Raw genomic sequence first — 20,957 nt, 5'->3', positions numbered from 1 at the left:
AATACTATATATTGTTTTTAGAGTCACAATAAGTATTTAATATAAAAAAAAAGATCCAAATATACAAAACATTCATGATAAAGTGGCTGCCTCTTATAAAGGAGGAAAGTAGAATAGGAGGAATGAAGAAAGAAAGAAAGAGTATGAAGAATGATGTTCAATTTTGTGTATAAGAATTTTTTAAAAAAATCTGATGGAAATATGAAAAATGATAGACATTATATATTAATTTTGACTATCAGATATATAGATATTCATTATATTATTTGTATTTTTATATTTTTTATCTAAGAATAAAAATTAAAATTTTCTTATACTATAATACCTAGTAGAGATATTTAGTAAAGTAAATATTAATTCCAATACATTTCCCAGGCCTTTAAACTAGCAAAAATTATGTAACAATTTTTAATCTTAATGTAATAATCCAAAGTCTGAGGAAGTTTATGCCACTGGACCCCAGCATTACTTCTGGAATTTTGTTAGCTTTTATAAGTGTCTTTTGAATTAAGAGATATTATAAATAAACATTATTTTAAAACAAATTGTAAGTATATCAGGATTTAACTTAAATCAATCTGAATCTTACTCATTTCTTGTATAAAATACCTCTTTTATCCTCTAAAATCTTTAGGCATACTATATTCTTTACAGTGTGTGTATAATTCTTACCTTAAGGAAAAATACCAATTAGACTTGATTAGAGAGTAGATTCCTTGGGGATAGCTAGAGAAAAGCTCATTAAATTTAATTATTATAAAAATAGCAACAAGATGAAAGATGAGTTTTTTCCTATAACTGGTATTCTGAGTCAGTAAACATTCTCACTGTGTGTGTTCCCATGTTGGCACTCCTTTAATGAAACACTCATTTTTAACCATGCACTATGACAAATTCAGCTGAAGTAAGAGCTTGCTGTGGCAATTGCCTAGAATCCCCACAGAATGTCTCAAAATGTATTGTTGTCTTTGGAAGAATAGTTTGAATTGACTGTAGATAGTGACCAGCAAGATCTGGCAGGTCATGGAAGGAAAAAATTTTAACGTATATAAACATATCAAACTTTTCCATATTATGAATGATTACTTGATAGCAAGGGTTAATTAGGTTAAAGAATAGTTTTAAGAAATGTAGAGAAACAGGCAAAGGCCGGAATATTTTTTTCCTAACATTTGTTACTTATCAAAATTTAACTCTCTTATTTCCTTATATTCCAACTCTCTGCACTGAAAAAATAGATAAAAATGTGTCTTAATTACTTAACTGATTTATTGATTCACTCATTTACTCGTAATTCATTCATTTTCAACAACGTATTCTGACAAAATGTGTCATATATGGGCCAGACATGAGACAGCAAAAGTGGCCTCAGGGCATTTAGAGGCCCAAAAATAAATTACAGTACAGTTTAAAAGTAATATGATGAGTGAATGTGAGAAGTACATGTAAATCATACAGAAGTATTAAGGAAGGAGAAATCATTGAGAAGTATTAAAGAGGGAGTATTATTTCTCTTAAAGGTCCTGGAGGAAGTCAGAATGTGGTAGAAATTAGCTGGTAACTATAGAAGATACATCTTTTACTATCTCTTAAGTTTTACCATAGGAATAGTTATCTACCTTATTTCAAGCAAATATGCACCCCATATGCCTACATCTGTGCATCATTAAAAAAACAAAACAAACAAACAAACCTGTATCGTTAAATAAACATGTGACTATTTTTACCTATATGCTACTGGGCTCATATAGAATCTTACAGTTTCTGCCATTGTGCAGCAGACTATATGGATATAAAAATGATTCCACAAATCAAATATCACTCCAATAAAAAAATGTACCAGGGATATTGGAAAACAATCTATAGATGAGAAATGAAAATAAGTATAACAAAGAGATATGAATTATAATAGATACATGATAAATACAAGAACAGAATAATTGACCATCACATTACAATAACATGAGAATCGAGGCTGTCATCCGTAAAATAAGTAAATTTTAAGAAATAAACTATACCTACTGCTAATATTATTAGTTATTAATCTTTTAAAAAAGTAATCTGTCGGTATCTCAAAAACCTTAAAAATATTCTACTTCTAGGAATTTATTCTAAAGAAATAATCAGAGATAGAGGTTAGAATTCCATTATAAAGTTAACTACTGAATTATTATCTAAAATAGCAAAGTTTTAGAAATAACATCAATGACCAAAAATAAAAAATAAAAGAACTTTCTAAATAAATGATGGTCCATTTATGTGAAGAAATATTATCCAGCTATTCAGAATTTTATTCTCAATATTCGGTTATAATAAAATATATTCATAATTTAATTTATATATTAACTGAGGCCATTCATTCACCTAGTGATTCATTTACCAAACATTGATGGCTATTTTACTGTATAGATAGCTCTGTGTCTATTTGAGAAGCACAGTGGTGTACAAGACCTGTCCTTGCCCGCATGAGGATTAGAGTCTAGCTATGGAATTAAACAAAGAGTCAGACAATTTGTAGGTGATACTGTGTGTATGTGTGTTGAGAAAGAAGGGCAAGGTACTAGGAAAACATAAGAAAAATTTGGCAAAGCAAAGTGTGTTGAGTCAGTCAACTTTGACTTGTTGAGACTTCCTCAATTGCTGTCTAAGATGAGACAATAAGAATAAAGGCAGATAAAGAACATTTGGAAGAATTTTTCAGGTAGAAGAAAATTTATATACCAATGTCCAAAGGGAAAAAAAACAAGTATTTCCTGTAAAGTATAATTTAATTTTTTGTGAAGTATATGATCTCTGCAGGAGGTAGAACTTTGGTTGATAGCTACAATTTTTCCTCGATTTAAACTTTTTATTAATTCTTGTTTGCCATAAACATGGTTTGCTATTAAACCAGGAAAAAATAATCTTATAAATTTTCAAGAGATTTAAATGATTAGAGGAGCCTGACCTTCAAAAGAAGTAATCAATACTTGAATTTATTCTGCACACTCATCAAGAGGTCTCCCATGTTTCAATAATTTAACATCAGAATCGGGATAATCTATCAACCCATTTCACATGCTTCACCTATTAAAATTTGGGACTTCAAGCAGTATATCCCGGATGTTTAAAAATAAGGTCATATGGTAAAATATTACTCAGCAACACATATTTATCTCACATATATCAGGGTCACGAGGCTATCACATAATTTAAAGACAGGGGCAAAGTATTAGTACAATTACCTGCCCTGATGTCATAAGAAAAATCAATAATTGCTCAGAGGATCTAGCTTTCTTTCTTTCTTTCTTTTTTATTTATTTATTTATTTTTTGAACTAGTTTCACAACTAAGTCGTGCATATATAGATGACTGTGGTGATGGGAAGTGCATCTGTTTCAAAGAGATCTCTGGGTTTGAAAGTAGTAACCAAACTACCTAATTTTCTACCACTATGATTCAAATGGGTTTCCTCATGTTTTGAAAACTTCTGACATTTGACTTTTCTCCATAAATAGAAAAGTCATGAATTATTCCTATTGTCCACATCAGTATCATCATCTACAAAGACAGATTTTTGAATGTCTTCTCTGTCATAAATTATGATGAAATATGCTATTAGAGGAATAAAAGGCATTAATTCTGCCCTTGGGAAGTTTTACTCACTTAGAAGGGCCTATTAGAGAGACAAGAAATGCCATTGCACCCACCAGCAGGATCTACAATATATTTTAAGTGCCATGTTAAGTGACACAAACAGTAAGTTCCTAGGGAGAGCAAAACTCATTTATCAGCAGCAGCCCTCAGTTCTTTGCCACCCTGGACTCTCCATAGGAAAGCTCAGAACATGGGCAGCTGCTTCATCCAAGCCAGGACAGGAATAGTCATTAGCAAGACAAAATGGGCCCAGGAAGTCAGAGAGAGATTCCTGGAAGTATCACCTGAGCACTTCAGAAAGGGAAAATATAGGCAAGGAAAGAATGACATTGTTCTCTGTTGTACATTCAGAGAACCATTTTGCTGTGAATAAAGACGTTTTGGGAAGTAATTGTAATTTTCTGTCATTAATTCTACTTTCATGATTGCTCTTACTGGTTCATGGTTGCACAAGTGTTTTATTATAATGGAGGTTTCATGATTCTGATTTTAATCTATCCTGAAGATCAAAAAAACGGATTCTTATTTCACAATTATATTTCCTTAATTGTAGACAAAGTATATATCCTTTAAATATTATATATTGCTATTTTATTCAGAAACAAATTATATTAGTTATCTATTGCAGCACAACAAATAATCTCAAACTTAGCAACTTAAAACATTGCATATTTATTGCCTGAGTTTCTGCGAGTCTGGAGTCTAGGCTTGCCTTGGCTGGGTCCTCTGCTTTAGGGTCTCTCACAAGGTTCCAATCAAGGTGCTGGCTTATGCAGTGGTCTCATCCGAAAATCTGACTGGGAAAGATCACTCTTGCAAGTTTACTTGCATTGCTGATGACAGAATTAAATTCTTTGTGGGCTGTGTAACTGGGGGACTAAATTCTTTGCTAGCAGTCACAGGTAACCTTCAGTTGCTTGCCACCCACGCTTCCCATGAGGCAGCTCATAACATGGCACCTGGCTTTATCAAAGCCAGGAAGGGAACTGGTCTGTTACCAAAATAAAATTTGTAATTATATGTAAAGTAATCATGGTAGTGATATTCCATCAACTTCTGTGTTCTATTAATTAGAAGCAAGTAACAGTTCCTGCCCACTCATTGAGAATGGATTATACAAGGTCATGAGTACCAGGAGGCAGAGATCATTGAGGGAGGAGTCACTTCAAAATCTTCCTACCATACAAATTGACATCTTTTATATGCTTAAATGGGTTACATAAGTGAAGCTGCAGAAAATGCAAAACTTTTAATTTAATACATGTGATTACTAAAGATATCCTTGACTAGATGTGGTAAACTAGATTGTTAGTTTCTGGTTGATTTAGACTATAAACTCTAGATGCTCCACTAATTACTATATAATATTCAACTCCACTCATACTGGTTCAATTGTCTATAATATCTAGAGATTGGACTAGAAATAATTTTAATGCTAATATTTTAGTTCTGTGAATCACACACAGTAATTTGAAGCTTTAAGGTAAGTTTAGTAAAAAGGTTTTTTAAAAAATATTTTATTTAAGTGGAAGTTTTTTTTTTTTCTACCTTAGCAAGTCTACATGATATGAAAGTTGGGTTTGTTCTCTACTGTACAGAATGTGCCATTTTAAAATACGGGTGACCATACTGGTACTGTATTGATGTATAATCTACATTGCATTGTATTGCAACCTAATTGTGTAGTCTGTAAAATGTAGAATTGTGCAAACATAATCAGGAGCAGTGTCCCTGGATTCATTTAGAAAACAAAGTCCAGTGCAAAAGTAGGATGATTAAGTTGTGTATTATTACTGGGGATCAGCTGAGTTAAGGCATTTCCATGTCTGGTTTGCCGAGATCTTACTATTTAACTATCTACTTTCACATAACCCTTGTGTGTGGTGATCACATTTATATAATCAACATAGTGTCCTGCCACAAGCATGCAATTTTCTTGGCATTGCAAGATGTGTTGACCCACTCTGTTGCCAAAAAATTCTCTTAACTTTTTCTACTGAAGAAAGAAAGGAGAGAGGTTTAATTTGTGTAAGTTTGACATGTGCTCAAATAGGGAAAAGTAAAAACTCTAATAGAATCAGATACCAGAAAAAAAATTTATTCAGCCTGCTGTGTACCTGAGTTTGCTGTGTAATATTTCCCAAGAGCTTCCTTCTTTCCCCCACCAAAAATGTTTTATCCAAAAGATTATAGTTATTTGGGGGAGGGGGAACTCAAAGAATGGAGTTGGGGGTGTTCTGACCATGCTTATTTAATTATTATTCACCAATACAGGACTTGGCGAGAAATGCTAGGGAGAGTTATAATATTTTTCATTCTAAGACACAGCGCATCCTTTTCAAAAGACCTTGACAGACTACTCAGCAACTCCACAGATCCAAATGCAAACTATATATTCTTCCTGGAGAAGGCAGTAAAAGGCATTGGTATGCAAAAATGCTGAGCAAGCAGGAAACACTGGAGGACTCTAGTAGGACAAATGATCATATCTTTCTGGTGAGAATCAAAAGAAAGATCCTAGCCACTAGTGAGCACTTAAGATCACCAGGACACTTCTCCTAGGATAGGATCCTTAAACTAAGTGTTCTGGAAATATTCCAACTTGGGTAATTGTTTTACCCCTCCCTAAATCTCTTTTCCTTCCCATTTATATTGAAAGCATCTAACTTTCTGTCCTTAATGGATTACTCTTTCAACACCTATAAGGGCATATTGTAAGAAAGCAAATGCAAATTTGTGTGTAAATTGTCAAATAAAGTTTGTAATACTATTATCTTTATTACTACTATCACTAATTATGTGTAGTTATCTCCTAGAGTATTTTGTTGTTTTGGGATATTGTCTTTGTTTGTGGCTTTGTTTCATTATTCTTCTAATCTTATAATATAAACTCAGTCCCATTTCCTAAATTAAGTGAATTCATTCTACCTTTGGTTATATATTATTTTATTTTAGTAGCATAAGTTTACTTATATCATCACACCTAGTAAGAGCCATGTTTTAAGTATATCTGGAATTGTCTTTCCCATCATCCATTTATTTTTTAAATCAACCCCCAAGAAGCCAAACAGTAACCCATGAGATTTCTTAGCTTTGCCAGTCTGCATTTCTAAGTTTCAGATAAGCCTAATATAGGAAATATATAAAACCAGTGACCATCCTATTAAGCAATCTGAAAAAAAAGAGGCTAAGGCTAAGTCTCTTCAAACTGTTACCTGAAATTGTCTTCCCTACCTTAAGATTTTATTAGAAATATAGATTTTATTTGAAATATAGAACCCCAGAGAGTTGAAATAAAACTGTTAACCATTAGGCATGCTATAGGGTTAAGTAAATTTTCTTTTTCTGGAAGCAATTTTAATCAGGTGGCAAGGAAGTTATAATGAGAATACAGGAACTTGAGAATAGGAAAAGACAAAGTGTGATTTAATGGGAGCAAAAAAAAGATGCCCAGAAAAGTCCCCAGAATGATCAGAGGTCTACTTCATCCTCTTTCATCTGGGTCTGATTCAGTTTAAGTTTTTATGCTTCTCTATATTTAAGTGACCAGGCTCCCTCCTACACATCTATTGCAAATCCACTGGATATTCTTATTATATTCTTAGCAACATTTCCTCATAGAACTAGACAATATAAAAATAACTTGAACTTTCTTAAATTGAGTGAAGTGTACACCAGGCTTTTTTATTCTCCTAAAGCCTTTCTCTAACATAATCCTGAAATAGCCCCAAGAAATTGTTGATGGATTTGTGGGAGTTTAACACGTATTTAAAGGGAAAATTTAACCATGTACAGTGTACAAAGACATTCTGATTGAAAGGTGCTATATAAATGAGAGATATTTTTTCTTATTCTGTTCACACTCAGAAAAAAATGTTGAAAACTGACCATGGCATGTCTATAGATAGAAGATATTGAAATTTTAATGAATGTGATTCAGATTCGTGTAGGAGTATAGACTGGGTCCTAAATCTAAGACCTCTATGAGCTATAAATTAAACAACTTGGCAAAAATAATATCAGAAAAATCTGTTTTTGTTTTGAGATTTTTGGATAAGTATCTACTTCTAAAATCTTGCTATAGATTGACTGAGTTCGGGTGATTTTTAAAAATCCTTAACTTCATGAGATGACTTGATATATTTTTCCTGACAGCCTATGATACATTAGCCAGAATCCTAAAACTCCACATAAGACAGACGTCTGTGTCCATAGGAAATGTCTCGTGACTGAATTGATTCAGTAGGGCTTTTTCAGTTAACTTGGTAGAATCAATAAGTTCTCAAGGAGTTGGTATCCCTAGAAAATTCTAAAAGCTATTTAAACCAATAAAACCTCAATCCTGTCTATCCTGGGACTTAGGTAGAATTTCTCTTTCTAATTGGAATGAGAAGGTATATATGTAGATGGGTGTATTAAAGAGCATAGATATGCCTGATAAAAAATGTATTCTATTCCAGACAACATACGCTTCTTAGTGCTAAAAACTATAAGTTGATAAGAACAACCCAGGCTCCAGCTGTGGCCACCATATAATTTTATAAGAAAAATAAAGTGAATTGAGCCTTTTTTTTAAAAAAAAAAGAGTAACCTTTTTCACAAATTTATGCCAGTGATTACATATTAAAGTGGCATCATCAAAAAGGGGAAATCTATGAGCAGTGATTGGAGTATATTGTTTGTGGTTTCAGGATCACTGTATCATCAGTTGCGCATTAAGCTAATGGCAAATATCGCTTCCATTTTTAAAAAATTTTGAAAGATTTAATATAGCACCTAATGCTATAACATTCACAAAATGAAACAAACAAAAAATTTAAACAAACGCACTTAGCATCCACACCAAATATACCCAGAGGAAATCAATTACAGAGGTGTTCCCAGGGTTTTGGCCACATCCCAGGTATTTTATCTTTAAATCTTTTATACTTTGATTTACCTGTGTCCAATTTGATTTTCAGACATGATATAAAGGGTTTCATATTTGTATTCATTGACAGAATTTGTTGTAAAGGCTTGAAGAAACCTATTAAATAAGCAACACATAGTATCCATCTTGTTCGGTTCAGAATCCATCATTCTCACTCGTTCGTTGACTGGCACAGTACAAGGATACAAGAGTTACCTAAAGTGATGTGACACCGCAAGACACATCAATCAAGGATTGTTTGAAAAAGGATACAGTTTAGTTTTAAAAGTTTTGTCTTTTGGAAGAAAATGGTTTTAAATTTGTCTTAGAAAAAAAAAGATGAAGGGCTAATTCAAAAGTAAAAGAGAAAAAAAACACAGTATTGATCCAAATGCTGCTTGCTGAGTCATAAAGAAATTGAAAAGGCTCTAAGGAAAGAAAGATAACCAGAAAAGCTGATGGAAACCCTGAGGAAAATGTTCCAAATGAGATCACTGCATCATAATCTTTTCATGTTCGTGAGCTCATCAAGGCTTCAAAGAGAAGGATGGTGGGAACTGGGATTGTACCTCAGTGAAAGTGCATACGAATAGGTTTAAATTACTTCAGAAATGTTCAGTGGCCCTCAAACAGATTTAATACTTTAACCTAGGTTAGATTTTGCAGGGAGGTAGGTAATTGGGATTTTTCTTTGGCAAGAATATCATCTGCTTTGGAAGGAGCAGAACCAAGCTACTTTATTTCGTTTACATTCAGGGATGGGATGTAGAGTAGAATCAAGACCCCTCTCCATCTGCTGCTTTCACTCCAGTTACTAAGTGAAATCACATGTGGAGTTTTTATTGATTACCCTGATAGTAACATGTGTCTTCTTCAGAATAATTTAAATGATTTAAACACGAGAATTTTGAGATACAAAACATTTGTCATGATAAGAAGTAGTATTTCAGACTCTCCTTAATCTTCAGAGGTCTTGAAATCAATATGCTATAGTTTTCTTACACTCTAGGAATATATATTGTGATAGTCAATACATCTTTCTTTTATATATTACACAGGATCATCAGGTGATAATAACTCTTTTTTGTTTAAATGTATAATCTTTGCCTTTTTTAACCAATATCTATGTTCTAAACAGGTGTATTTCTGTCTGATTTATTCCTTTGAGATATGAAGTATATTAGAAATTCCCTGGAGTTTAAAATATCATTTAAAATTTGACTTTTAGCAATTATGGGAGAGAGCTCAAAATCATGTGAGTCCAAATGCTCAATGAGCAGATAGGCAAAAACCTATGCAAACAAATGTCTTCAAATTATTCCTATAAGAGTTTGATGAAAGGGTAATTCCTTCTTTAATAAAATGATGAGGATGGACAAAAACTGGGTAAGAAATGTAAAATGTTGCATCGGAAGGATTTACTTTAATTTTATAAATGGTATGCAAAATGACTATCGAGCTAGGTGAGCCATGCCCATCTTCTAGGTCCCACAGTGTTGCTAACGTCAATTTTATATTGACCTTTTACTCTTACTATCTGAGAATATCCAAAGATGGCTCCTGATTATTTCATCAATTAATATTTATTGGCTCCTTCTCCTAAGAAGGTGGGTAGACCATGAATATCAAGATGGATATCAAGATAGATATAGCTTCTGTCCTCATGGGGTTTATAATACAAAGCAAAAGAAAAGAATTAAGCATAAAATGTTAAATAACTTCTAAAACAAACAAACAAACAAACAAACTCCCTTGAACTATGGGAGAGTGTGATGAGACAACCTAATCTAACCAGGAATGAGGATGGAGAGTGTTATCAGAATCTCGGTAACAATTTTCTCCCATAAGAATGTAAAAACATAAGTAAGTAGGAATCAAGATTTATATGAGATTTTAATCTGATACCAAAATCACTTCTTAAAAATCCTCAACTAATGTTTTTTAAATCTCTGCATATCCAACTACTCAAAAATACCTTCTGGGTATTTTATTCCATCTTTGGCCAACTTGGTTACATAATGAAAGTAAATTTTTCTGTTCCATATTTTGCTTTTTGATCTGAATTCCACCACTTTAAAAACAAATAGTATTTATTCAATTTTTATTCCACATGACCATATTTAGATACTGCAAGGAGAGTTTTATACTTTCCCCAAGACTTTTATTTTCAGCAAAATTCCTTTGATGGAATATTTTTAATCTATTTAGTAATTATGATCATCATCTTTTAAGTGGGATATAATTTATTTGGTTTTCCACAGTAAAATGTGGTGAGCTAGTTAATGTTGAAATCATTTTGTCTTGCAATTTTTTTAAAAATAAGAGTGCAGAATTTAACATTTATTATTATTAAATTTTATCTTATTAAGTGCTACCTGATATTTTAACTAGGGGGGAACTTTTGGATCTTACTTAGTTTCTCAGTGTATTCCAGGTCCCTGAGTGTTCATAATTTGTGTAATGTGATTAATTGATTTTCTACATTATCAGAAGAATTATTAAAAATCAAACTGGTAATAAATATATAAGAAAAATGACTTTCTCATTCTCTCTGTTTTCTATAAATTTGCTGAGGAGTGTTTTAGTTATTTGTATTTAACTAACATTTGTTGAACATAATTGTTTGAAACACTGTAGACTTTAAGCAAGAAAGGCGGGGGAGATCAAAGATGAATAAATATAAAGCACTTCTACCTGCAAAAAATAGTGAGAACAATATTAAATTTAGTGTCAGGCAGTTCAGAATTGATATTATTCCATATTTGCTACACTCGCTGTGTGACCTAGAGGACATCACAAACCTCTGAATGTTGATACTCTGACATAGAAACACGCACACAGTAACATACACATATCTGCCTTAACAAGACATTGTGAGGATTGAATTATTATTATATGTAAGAACCTGGCTCTTGGCAGTTAGATTTTCTCTCTCCATAGAAGTTTATAATAGCTTTGGGGAGACTGGTCCACAAATAATAGAAGAGTTTGAGTGAAAGTGGTGGGTACTTGGGAGATAGAAGTGGCCAGAGTTGGATGTGTTAAAGTCACCAGCTAAATGCTTCTAATTTTGAATACTGGTATACAACTTTAAAGTATTCGCTGGCTAAAGGTAGATAATTGGAGGGCAGAGAAATTGTCTGGAAGTGGGGTATGCTTCAGATACCAAAAATAAATATACAGATGATAACATCCTTAACAAAGAGATTTTCTGCAAGTATAATTCATATTGCCAGCTAGGAGTCTTCATTTATTAAAGTTACATCTCTCTGTCTTAGCTCCAATTCTCCTTCTAAGTCAACAAATATTTGTGAGTAAGAATCTCATTTTCAGTTCTCAGATTGTTCAAAGAGAAGTCAACAGAATTCAGTGTAACAGAGAAATTGCACTTATAGAGAATCCTTTGATGTTATCATTGCTTTTATATATTTTTTATAAAATACATAAACATATCTATATTTATAAAATAATACTTTCCCTCCCTCTCCTCCAAGTTCAGCCTTCCATTTCTTTCAGCCAGGAAGGTCATGCTGCTACTATCTATTGTTACTGTGTCTGGTCCAGAGCAGTAACCTTCAGGATGATCTTTTCAGGACAATAGCATTTCTCAGCATTTGTTTCTCACCTGAGAAGTGACAGCTGGCTTTATCACCCTTTCCATGCACTTCCCTGAATAAAGAACAAACTTCACAGCAATTTCAGATAGAAGCAACAAATAACAAGTGACTGTTAGATCTCGAAGAAAGCATTTTATGAGCACTGCTGTGAATTGCCATTTAAGCCAAGCTTCCTCACCTCCCAAAGACATACTCTCACCTGAGAAAGACTTTGCTTCAGAAATACAAACACCCACTACCACTGGGCCTTACCAGCCCCATAAGTGGAGGCACCAAATGGTACCAAATGTGCAGAGATTCGGACGATGTAGTCCCAGTTTTTAAAAATCTTAACTTAGTTGAAATAATGGGCCAAGTATGAGTTATTATGTACAATGTCTGTGTGTATTGCGGGGGCGGGGAGGATGCTTTTTTTAATGCCCAAAATCTTAACTTAGTTGAAATAATGGGCCAAGTATGAGTTATTATGTACAATGTCTGTGTGTATTGCGGGGGCGAGGAGGATGCTTTTTTTAATGCCCAAGTGAGCAAGTATCTGTATCTGTGGCTCACTATGACTGTGTTTATACTAAACATGGAAACAGCCTGAGAATTTTCACAAAGAATATTCCAGCCAAAGAATGCCTCATTTGACACACATCACTTTAGCTGCTTTAGACCGACCATAGCAAGATCACAGGATTTGTTGATGTTATTTCATATCTGTCAGTATTACTTCAGATAAATGTCACTATATATTTAAGGATAGAGCAGACTTTCTTTTATCTCATAAGAAATTCAAAGCTAGCATAATACTTCTTTAATCCTCATCCTATGCTCTAGTTTGAAATTATAAACACTAAATGCCTTTATTAGCACCGATTAATCTGGATCATTGTATTATATTATGATTCTTAAGAAGAGGGAAGTGAAAGTAAGAAAATACTTTTCTCAAATAAGCAAATAAGTACTCTATCTGCCTGGCAGATTTCAATGTCTAAATCAGAATTAAGAAGCAGCAAAAACCAACACAAATTTCCTAGTAAAGGACAGGGATTGTGGCTTTTGAAAAGATTATGTTGACACATGAGCTGAGAAAGCAAAGTACTACCCCCAATAGACCATCAGGAAGAAAATGAAACTGTAAATGAACCAGACAACTTTAATGGAGAAATGAATTGTAACTCCAGGCCCTTTGGAGGTAAGCGACATATAGGGTAAATATGGGGAGAAAAAGCAAATCAGTAGGTAGTGTCCAGAAAGGTTTTTGGTGACTCTAAAACCTTTTTAAAAGTGCAATTTTAGGCTGATGCTTCATGTACCGCACAGTCTTCTACATTCTTGAAATTTTAGACTGAGACAATACAGATCACAAATTTGATCAAATAATTTAATTATTAATAATGGTAGGATTGCATTGTAATCGACCTTACTCACCAAATAATACAACTTGTCTGAATAAGACATGGAACTTGGTACCTAAAGAGACATAATGATTTGTTACAAACTACCTATTATTTAAATACTAAGTCAGAATTTAGTATTTAACTCTCAAAAACAAGCAAAGAGAAAGTGCTTTGATTTATTTTCCTTTCACTTCATCTTCGTATTTCTATACTAAGTGATATTGTAATGAGGTTTTTCTCTTATAACCTGCTTTCTTTTCTTAATCTTATTACATTTTATATAAATCCTTTACTTGATCTACATTCATTAGCAACTTAATATTTCTTTCCTGCTGGTCTCTAATTCTTTTTTTTAATCACAATATTTTAAATCTGAGGAAACGTATTTATATTTCTGGAGCTTATAAAAAGAGGTTTTAAATCTCCCTTTTATCAAAACAATCTGGTTTCTCTTTTACAAAAAATTGGAAAGGACAAATAGAATAGAATTGAAGCCTAGAGCTAAGTTCTACTCTCATAGAGGCTTTCTAAGCATTACTATAGACATATACACGTGCACACATACACTTACTCACATGCACACATATATACGTACACGCAGATATTCTTTAAATGAAGGACTCACTTTAATTTAACTTACGGTACAAAGAGTAAAATATCATGGTGTCTATAACTAGCCCAGAGGGGTATTTTCTAAAGTAATCTTCACTGTTTCATGGTACTATCTGGATTTGCTTCCAACTATGTGGATCTGCTCCACATTTGAACCCACAAATTTGTGCTCTCTATGACTGCTCCTTGCTGCCCAACCAAACTCTAAATATCTTCTGGAAGCAAATCTAAGTAACATCTTTGCAGCCTTCCCTACATCATGAGACCTGTAGCAATATGATAGTTTAGGCCAGCTGACTATTTCAAGATAAGTCTCAGAGTATTATATCTTTGGGATATCATTAGAATATATTATACATTGGCAAATACTTCTCAACTCTTGGACATTCTTCTATTTGCTAGGTTTATCTTCATAAAGTATTGTGTCAAAATGGATTTTCAGCCTCTTCTGTGCTGAAAGGAAAATTTTTCTGTGGATTATAATTGATATCTCATCGTGGAAAGAACACTTATTATGCCACATATTTGCATTCTAGGATCTATGACTTTGTTACTGAATTGAACATCTTTAACAACTTACACTGACCAGCCAATTTACAAATGAAGAAGCCAAATATTAATTTATATTCAGAGATAAACACTATATAATACTGTAATAAGCATGCCCAATGAAAGCAAAGGTAACTTAAATTTGAAAAATAAGGTTTTTTTTTTAAAATAAAAAAGGAGTTCTCATTAAAACCTGTAGGATACATGTTTATGATGGTCTGACCTTCAAATATTCATATGTTCTGCACCATATTAATATGAAAGCTAACTGCTTTTCATAACAAATTTTTGTGTCAGTAGTTCCACCTCTTTCCTTAGCTTTTATGAAAGCAAATGTTTTGATTCCATTTAATTCAACAATATTACATTAATCTTTAATACCCAAATAAACATACATTTTAGGCATTACAAAAACAAACTAACCAAATGCCCCAACAGTGAAGAAACACGTGACTTTTCAGAATAAAAGCATGAATGTACAAAATGTCAATGAGTAATTGGGAAGTTTCCTCTAACAAGGCATCAGAGTGCAGCCTCAGATAATTCTTGGCACAATTATCATGTCCTAAATTGTTATCAAGTATACCTTTTACATAACTACCAAAAGAATATTAACAATGACTCATCTGAATGAAAAAGTAAGTGGCCAACTGACGTCTTTATGATTCTAAAGGGTTCTGCATTACTCTTTATTAGGTAAAACAGCATAATTATTTAGCTTGATTATTCCTTTAGTGATAAGTATCAAGTTATATAGTAACATTTTGCTCTGTAAACTACATACAATCAACTGTTCTTTCTTGAAAATTTCAAATTGTGCTATTTAGAGGATATGGATGTCTACCACCTTAAAGATGATGTATTATTGCAATTTTATAAATATTTCTTGACTTGTTTAGACCTTAAATTTTTTGTCATTTAATTTATGAGCTAATATTTTAAGTCCCCAAATCCCTAGGACACTGAATAGTTTCTATTTCTGGAACTTCAAAACTCATGTGCATTCACCAAGAAAATGTCTTCATACAGGTGTCTTAGGAGACAGTCTGCAGCTCTTTTCTGGCAAAAGACCACATTATGGGGTCTTTCAAAACCAACACAAAGAAGAGTAACTGCTAGTGAATTTACATTTAAAACACAGTTATTTATATTTTCTAAAGTGATTTCCATAGTATCTTAATTATATTTCATAAAAAACAGAAAGCAAGAAGGGCTGAAAAGTATCATCTATAACTTAATGAGGAAATAAAGTTATGGGTTGAATGCAAGGACACTGTAGTCAAAATACTGAGCCTGAATCCCAGCTTTGTCACTTATTAACTTTTTTTCTTAATGTTAGTCATTCTCTCTTCTTTAAGTTCTCCAGTTATAAAACAGAAATAATGTTACCACCTACTCATAGGGTTGTTTTGAGCAATATATAACACCTGTTAAACATATTAATTACTGTCTAGTATGTATTATACACTCAATAAATGTTAACTGTTATTCATATTAACAATATTGCTTTAAAATGGAAACACAAGCACAGAGAAGTTCAAATGATGTGCAAAAAAACAAAAGACATGGTTAGTGGCAAATTTGGATTTAAGTCACTCTCTTTCTACTCCTGTGCCATTATTCTTAGCATTTCCCTAATGTATGACAATGTATGATTAAGCACAAAATAGACAATAGAAAGTTATATAAAAATGAACAATATGCATAATTGTATGTGTATATGTCATGTTTTCTGCCATTGAAAACTGATAATTCTAAACATTTGTCTGGAGTTTTTGAATTCCCAGAAGCTGCTTATTAGATACGAATATTTTGTTATGCATATATGAATATGAATATAAATATAAACATATATTGATAATATTGGTAAACAAATGGGTTTCAAACAAAAATGGTAATGAAAATATTTATCTACCAGAAGAGTAAGAAAATTTATTTTGTTAAAAATTTGAAAATCTTTTGCTGAAAATTTATTTTTCTTTTGTTTTAATGATTATTTTATAATAGAAAAAATGTATATTATTTTTGAAAACTTAGGAGGAGAAATAGAAAAGCAAGAAAGAAAATAAGCAAAAATCAAGCAATGGCCAATTCTAAACTTTGTTGAATCATTTTACGTATTTGTTTTTAGCCATATATATTTAATATTTTATTTTGTATATTTAATATATATTTTATAAAACAGTATAGGTTTATAACACACATTTAGCTTAATGATATGCAGGAATATATTTCCAAATAATTTGATATATATTGTTTGTAATGGCGTGTAATATTTTACTGATAAATAAGCAATAATTTAAGAATTAAATAAGTTGTTTTCAGTTTTTTTCCTATTAAAAGAACACTCGTAGACAAATTATACAGAGTAAGATTAACCCTTTAATAGAAAGTCTTAGAAATCAAATTTCTGGGATAAAGTGTAGGAATATCAATAATGTTTCTGATGCACATGGCCTAATATTTCTTAGTAACAAATGTGTCTATTTCTATATTTACATTTACATATATAAAATACCTCTTAAATTGCACTTCAACCATATTAGAAATTATATCCAACATAGATAGCATTGATTGAGTGATTACCAGAGTGAGCATTTACAGTTCTTTTGTGAATTGTTTTTCTTTTTTTTTTTAGGCAAGGCAACCTTAGTTGACCTCACAGATTGCAAGGACCTTGTCAGCTTACGATCTCTTATTTTTTTTATTTTTTACACCTACAGAACCTGGTCTTCCTAGGTGGTCTCCCATCCAAGTACTAACCAAGTCCGACCCTGCTTAGCTTCCGAAATCAGACAAGATCGGGCTTGTTCAGGGTAGCATGGCCATAGATCTTTTGTGAATTGTTTATTTCAATTTCCCACTTTAAAAATTTCCAGACTAGGTGGTTTTGGAGTTACACTATTGTTTCTCACCCTTCAACAGTAAATTTATTTGCGCTTTCTCTTGAAGCTCTGCATCCCTGTTGGGAGACATGTGATCAAGATCACGGAACCCAAATGTGGCAACAGGAAGATGATTTCTTTTCCTCCAAGTTAATACCCTTAGATTGACTTTTTTAGACTCATTTGCATTACACGTTTTAAGAAAATGTTGTTTACATTTCAGCATGCTGATGTTATTTGCTAGTTTTTATTTTAATGTTGATTAAAAATCACCTGACTTATATGTTTCTGGTGGTTTCTTTAAACAGAATGCAGAGGGCAAAAGAGGCTGACATAAGTGAAATATATTTTATCTAACAATAATCTCTTCCCAGAATGTGTTTTGTAATTTTGTTTGATTTTAAAGGAAACCTTATAAAGTATTTGATGTGATTCTACCATTTGTCAAACAAGAGAAAAATTTCAAGTATATGTTTTCTTTCATAATAAAGTGGAAAATTTATAAAAATTTAATAGATCTAGCTGTAACTGTCATTTAAGGAGAAAAATGTTTTCTTGTGGAATATTTGAAGTCCTAAGGAGAAATTGATCTCATAGAGCAGAAGTTAGCAGTAAAGGATTGTCAAAAACTATGAGATAGGGCATTCATAAATAGCTATCATTGTCCTAGATATGCATCAGTTAGTTTCTTCAGTGACTTCAGCAATGGTGTTCACTGCCTTAACAATGGTTGACCTATAAAGGATCCCTGATTCTGTGCTTGTTTCCTCTTCCCCCCTTATTCACTTTGCTGAAGAATGCTCAATTAGCCCTCCCAGGCTCCTGACCAACAAACAGCCTTTGCTCTAACAATTCTCTCTGCCTAGAATGCTTTCTTCCAGACATTTACTTGGCTGAATCTCTCTTCTTCTTCAACAGTTGGGTCAAATGTCACCATCTAATGCATCCTATCTGGACTATCTCATTTATTGCTATAATTCGCCTCCTCTGACCAACAAACTCTTGTCTTTCTTACCCTGAGCTATTTCTTTCTTCCTATTTTATACTACTGATCAACTTCTAAAATATTATAGAAGTCAGTTACATATTATATTTTTGTTGGTCATATTTTTTTCTTTTTCCTATAATGTTCCATCAAAGCAGAGATCTTTTTCTCTATTTTGCATGCTGCTGTACCCTTTTGAATAGCTTCTGGCAAATAGAAGGTGCTCAATAAAAACATTTTTTTAAATAAATAAAGAGATCTTAAGATAAATAGTCCGGAGTAGGCTTAGTAGCTCAATTTTTGTTATCAGATACTCAGATAGTAGTGTGCTAGATGTTCATTGATTGCTAGTTTTATTCAGACATAATGGGAATATTTATACCATTAAAATTGGCAAACAATATAAATCAGAACTTTTCTTTTTGCCTTCAGAGGATGGGTTATCAGCACACCTCTGGACCATGGTCTTTCATTCTTTTAGTTCTACCAGGCTCATTGATTTGGATTTTGGTCGTTGGGCTTCTTAATTCATGATTGAAAGATGACTGTCACTTCAGCAGCATTTTGCCTCATTTTAAATATTTATGTGTTTGTTGAGGGAAAGTGAAAACAAATTCACAGCATGACTAGTGTTTTTATCAGATAACCAAAGTTCTCTTAGAAGCTTCCTAAAGAATTAGTGCTAGCCTCTCATTGGCCCATATTTACCACTAGACCATTTGTTAGTTGCATAAGAGACTGCAAAAATAAATGACCAGCAATGATAAATATTGTATTGTCTTAGAGTAATCATAACTTGTCTACTGGGAATGTGATTTCATCCCTAAACAAAATCAAGAATTAATTGCTAGAAAAGAAGTGGAGTATGAAGGCTATAAGACTGACAACTCAGCATGGTTACTAGTAAACACAGACCATAATGAAAAAAATAAATAAATAAGTATTGAATTCTTTAAGAAGTAGACAAATGAGCATCTGGAATTTTGAGGGAAAGTAGATGTACATGAATTTTCAACAACATTCACAACTGGGAGAGAAAGGTGACTTATCTGTGGCATTGAGAAAATACATTCCCTTAAATACCACATATAGTAGGTTAACATCATGTGGGATCAGCTGTAGTATTGCAATTTAATTTGTCCTCAAAGAATACCAAATCTTCTGTAATTATTTGCCTTTTGGAAAATGACTTGATCTTTGATTTATCTTAACACTTTTTTGATGTATTATATATCTGATAGTCACTGTAGAAAAGAGTTTAAGGTACTACTTCCAAGATCTTTAGAATTAACAATTTTTTTTTTTCTGTGTAAAGAAGTATTTGACACCTTATTTTAAGTAGTACTATAGAGAGGTCATGTTTAAGTACACGTTCTGGGTAGCATTTTTTAGACAAATAATCCACAACTGAACAGTGTTCTCATTTAAAGACAGCTTTAACATCCAAAGGGCAAGGACCAGTGTTTGGTTTATGCTAGAAAAAAATATCAGCGAGAAAGCAATTGAGTTTATTTAGATGGTGACAGGTGCTCTCAACAATTTGGATGTTGAAATAAAGGCAGACTTGTATTAAAAAAAAATACAATCTAGAGGGACTGAGAGCCTATTTCAATTCAATCAGTTCTGTTGACTATATTTCTTGAACATCTCTTGAATCAATTTTTTACCTCTCCTTCACCACAACTATATTAGTGGCAATGGTCCCTCCCCAATCTATCCTCTACATTGTACTCAGCCTTGTTTCTCCAGCACCAAATCTTATCACAGCAAAGTTCTGCTAAACACAAAACAAAACTGAAAAATCTTTAGTGTCTCCCAAGATAAAGCCTAGATTGTTCAACACAACATAAAGCTTTCAACACACAGGTACCAATTTATGAATCCTGTGTCATCTCTCACTATTCAACTTGTTCTAGTACACAGAATGCCATCTTTTTTCAAGAATAAACCACATTTGTGCTTGCTTTTGCATATACTGTTTCCTCTATCATGAAAATCCTCTCTTGTTGGGAAAAATACACACATTTTTCACTAATTTACTCATTGATATGTTCTCAAACCTATCCCTTCCACAAAGCTATTTTTCACATATGTTCTTATAATAAAATTTAAGGCAAGTTTAGTCATGAATTGTATTGCTTATTTTTTAAATTTGTTTGGATGCTGTAACCCCCATCTCACTCTTTGAATTTTCAGATGTTTAAGAGTACTTTATCATATTTTCATGTTTCAGGGCAAAGAAAGATGGATTAAACAATAATTATTATTCTTCTGCATGACCAGAAAAATATCCTTTTTTTCAAAATGGAGCTTATAAGCAAACATTAATTTAACAAATAAAAACATAACAGAACACAGAATTACATCCAAGTATTATAC

The 20,957-nt window shown here is 32.5% G+C and overlaps 1 protein-coding gene and 1 pseudogene across 3 annotated transcripts in view; one reads left to right on the top strand and one right to left on the bottom strand.

Moving 5' to 3' along the window:
• The window catches only part of LRRTM4 (leucine rich repeat transmembrane neuronal 4), a 642,788-nt gene that overhangs the window by 543,325 nt on the left and 78,506 nt on the right, over positions 1-20,957 (top strand). The window lies entirely within an intron of this gene.
• LOC112483058 lies at positions 17,423-17,541 on the bottom strand (annotated as a pseudogene).

This window comes from Pteropus alecto, unplaced genomic scaffold, assembly GCF_000325575.1.
Source record: "Pteropus alecto unplaced genomic scaffold, ASM32557v1 scaffold100, whole genome shotgun sequence".
Classification (NCBI taxonomy): Eukaryota; Metazoa; Chordata; class Mammalia; order Chiroptera; family Pteropodidae; genus Pteropus; species Pteropus alecto.
Note: the sequence above shows the minus strand (reverse complement) of the source record. Positions and strands in the feature narration are given on the sequence as shown.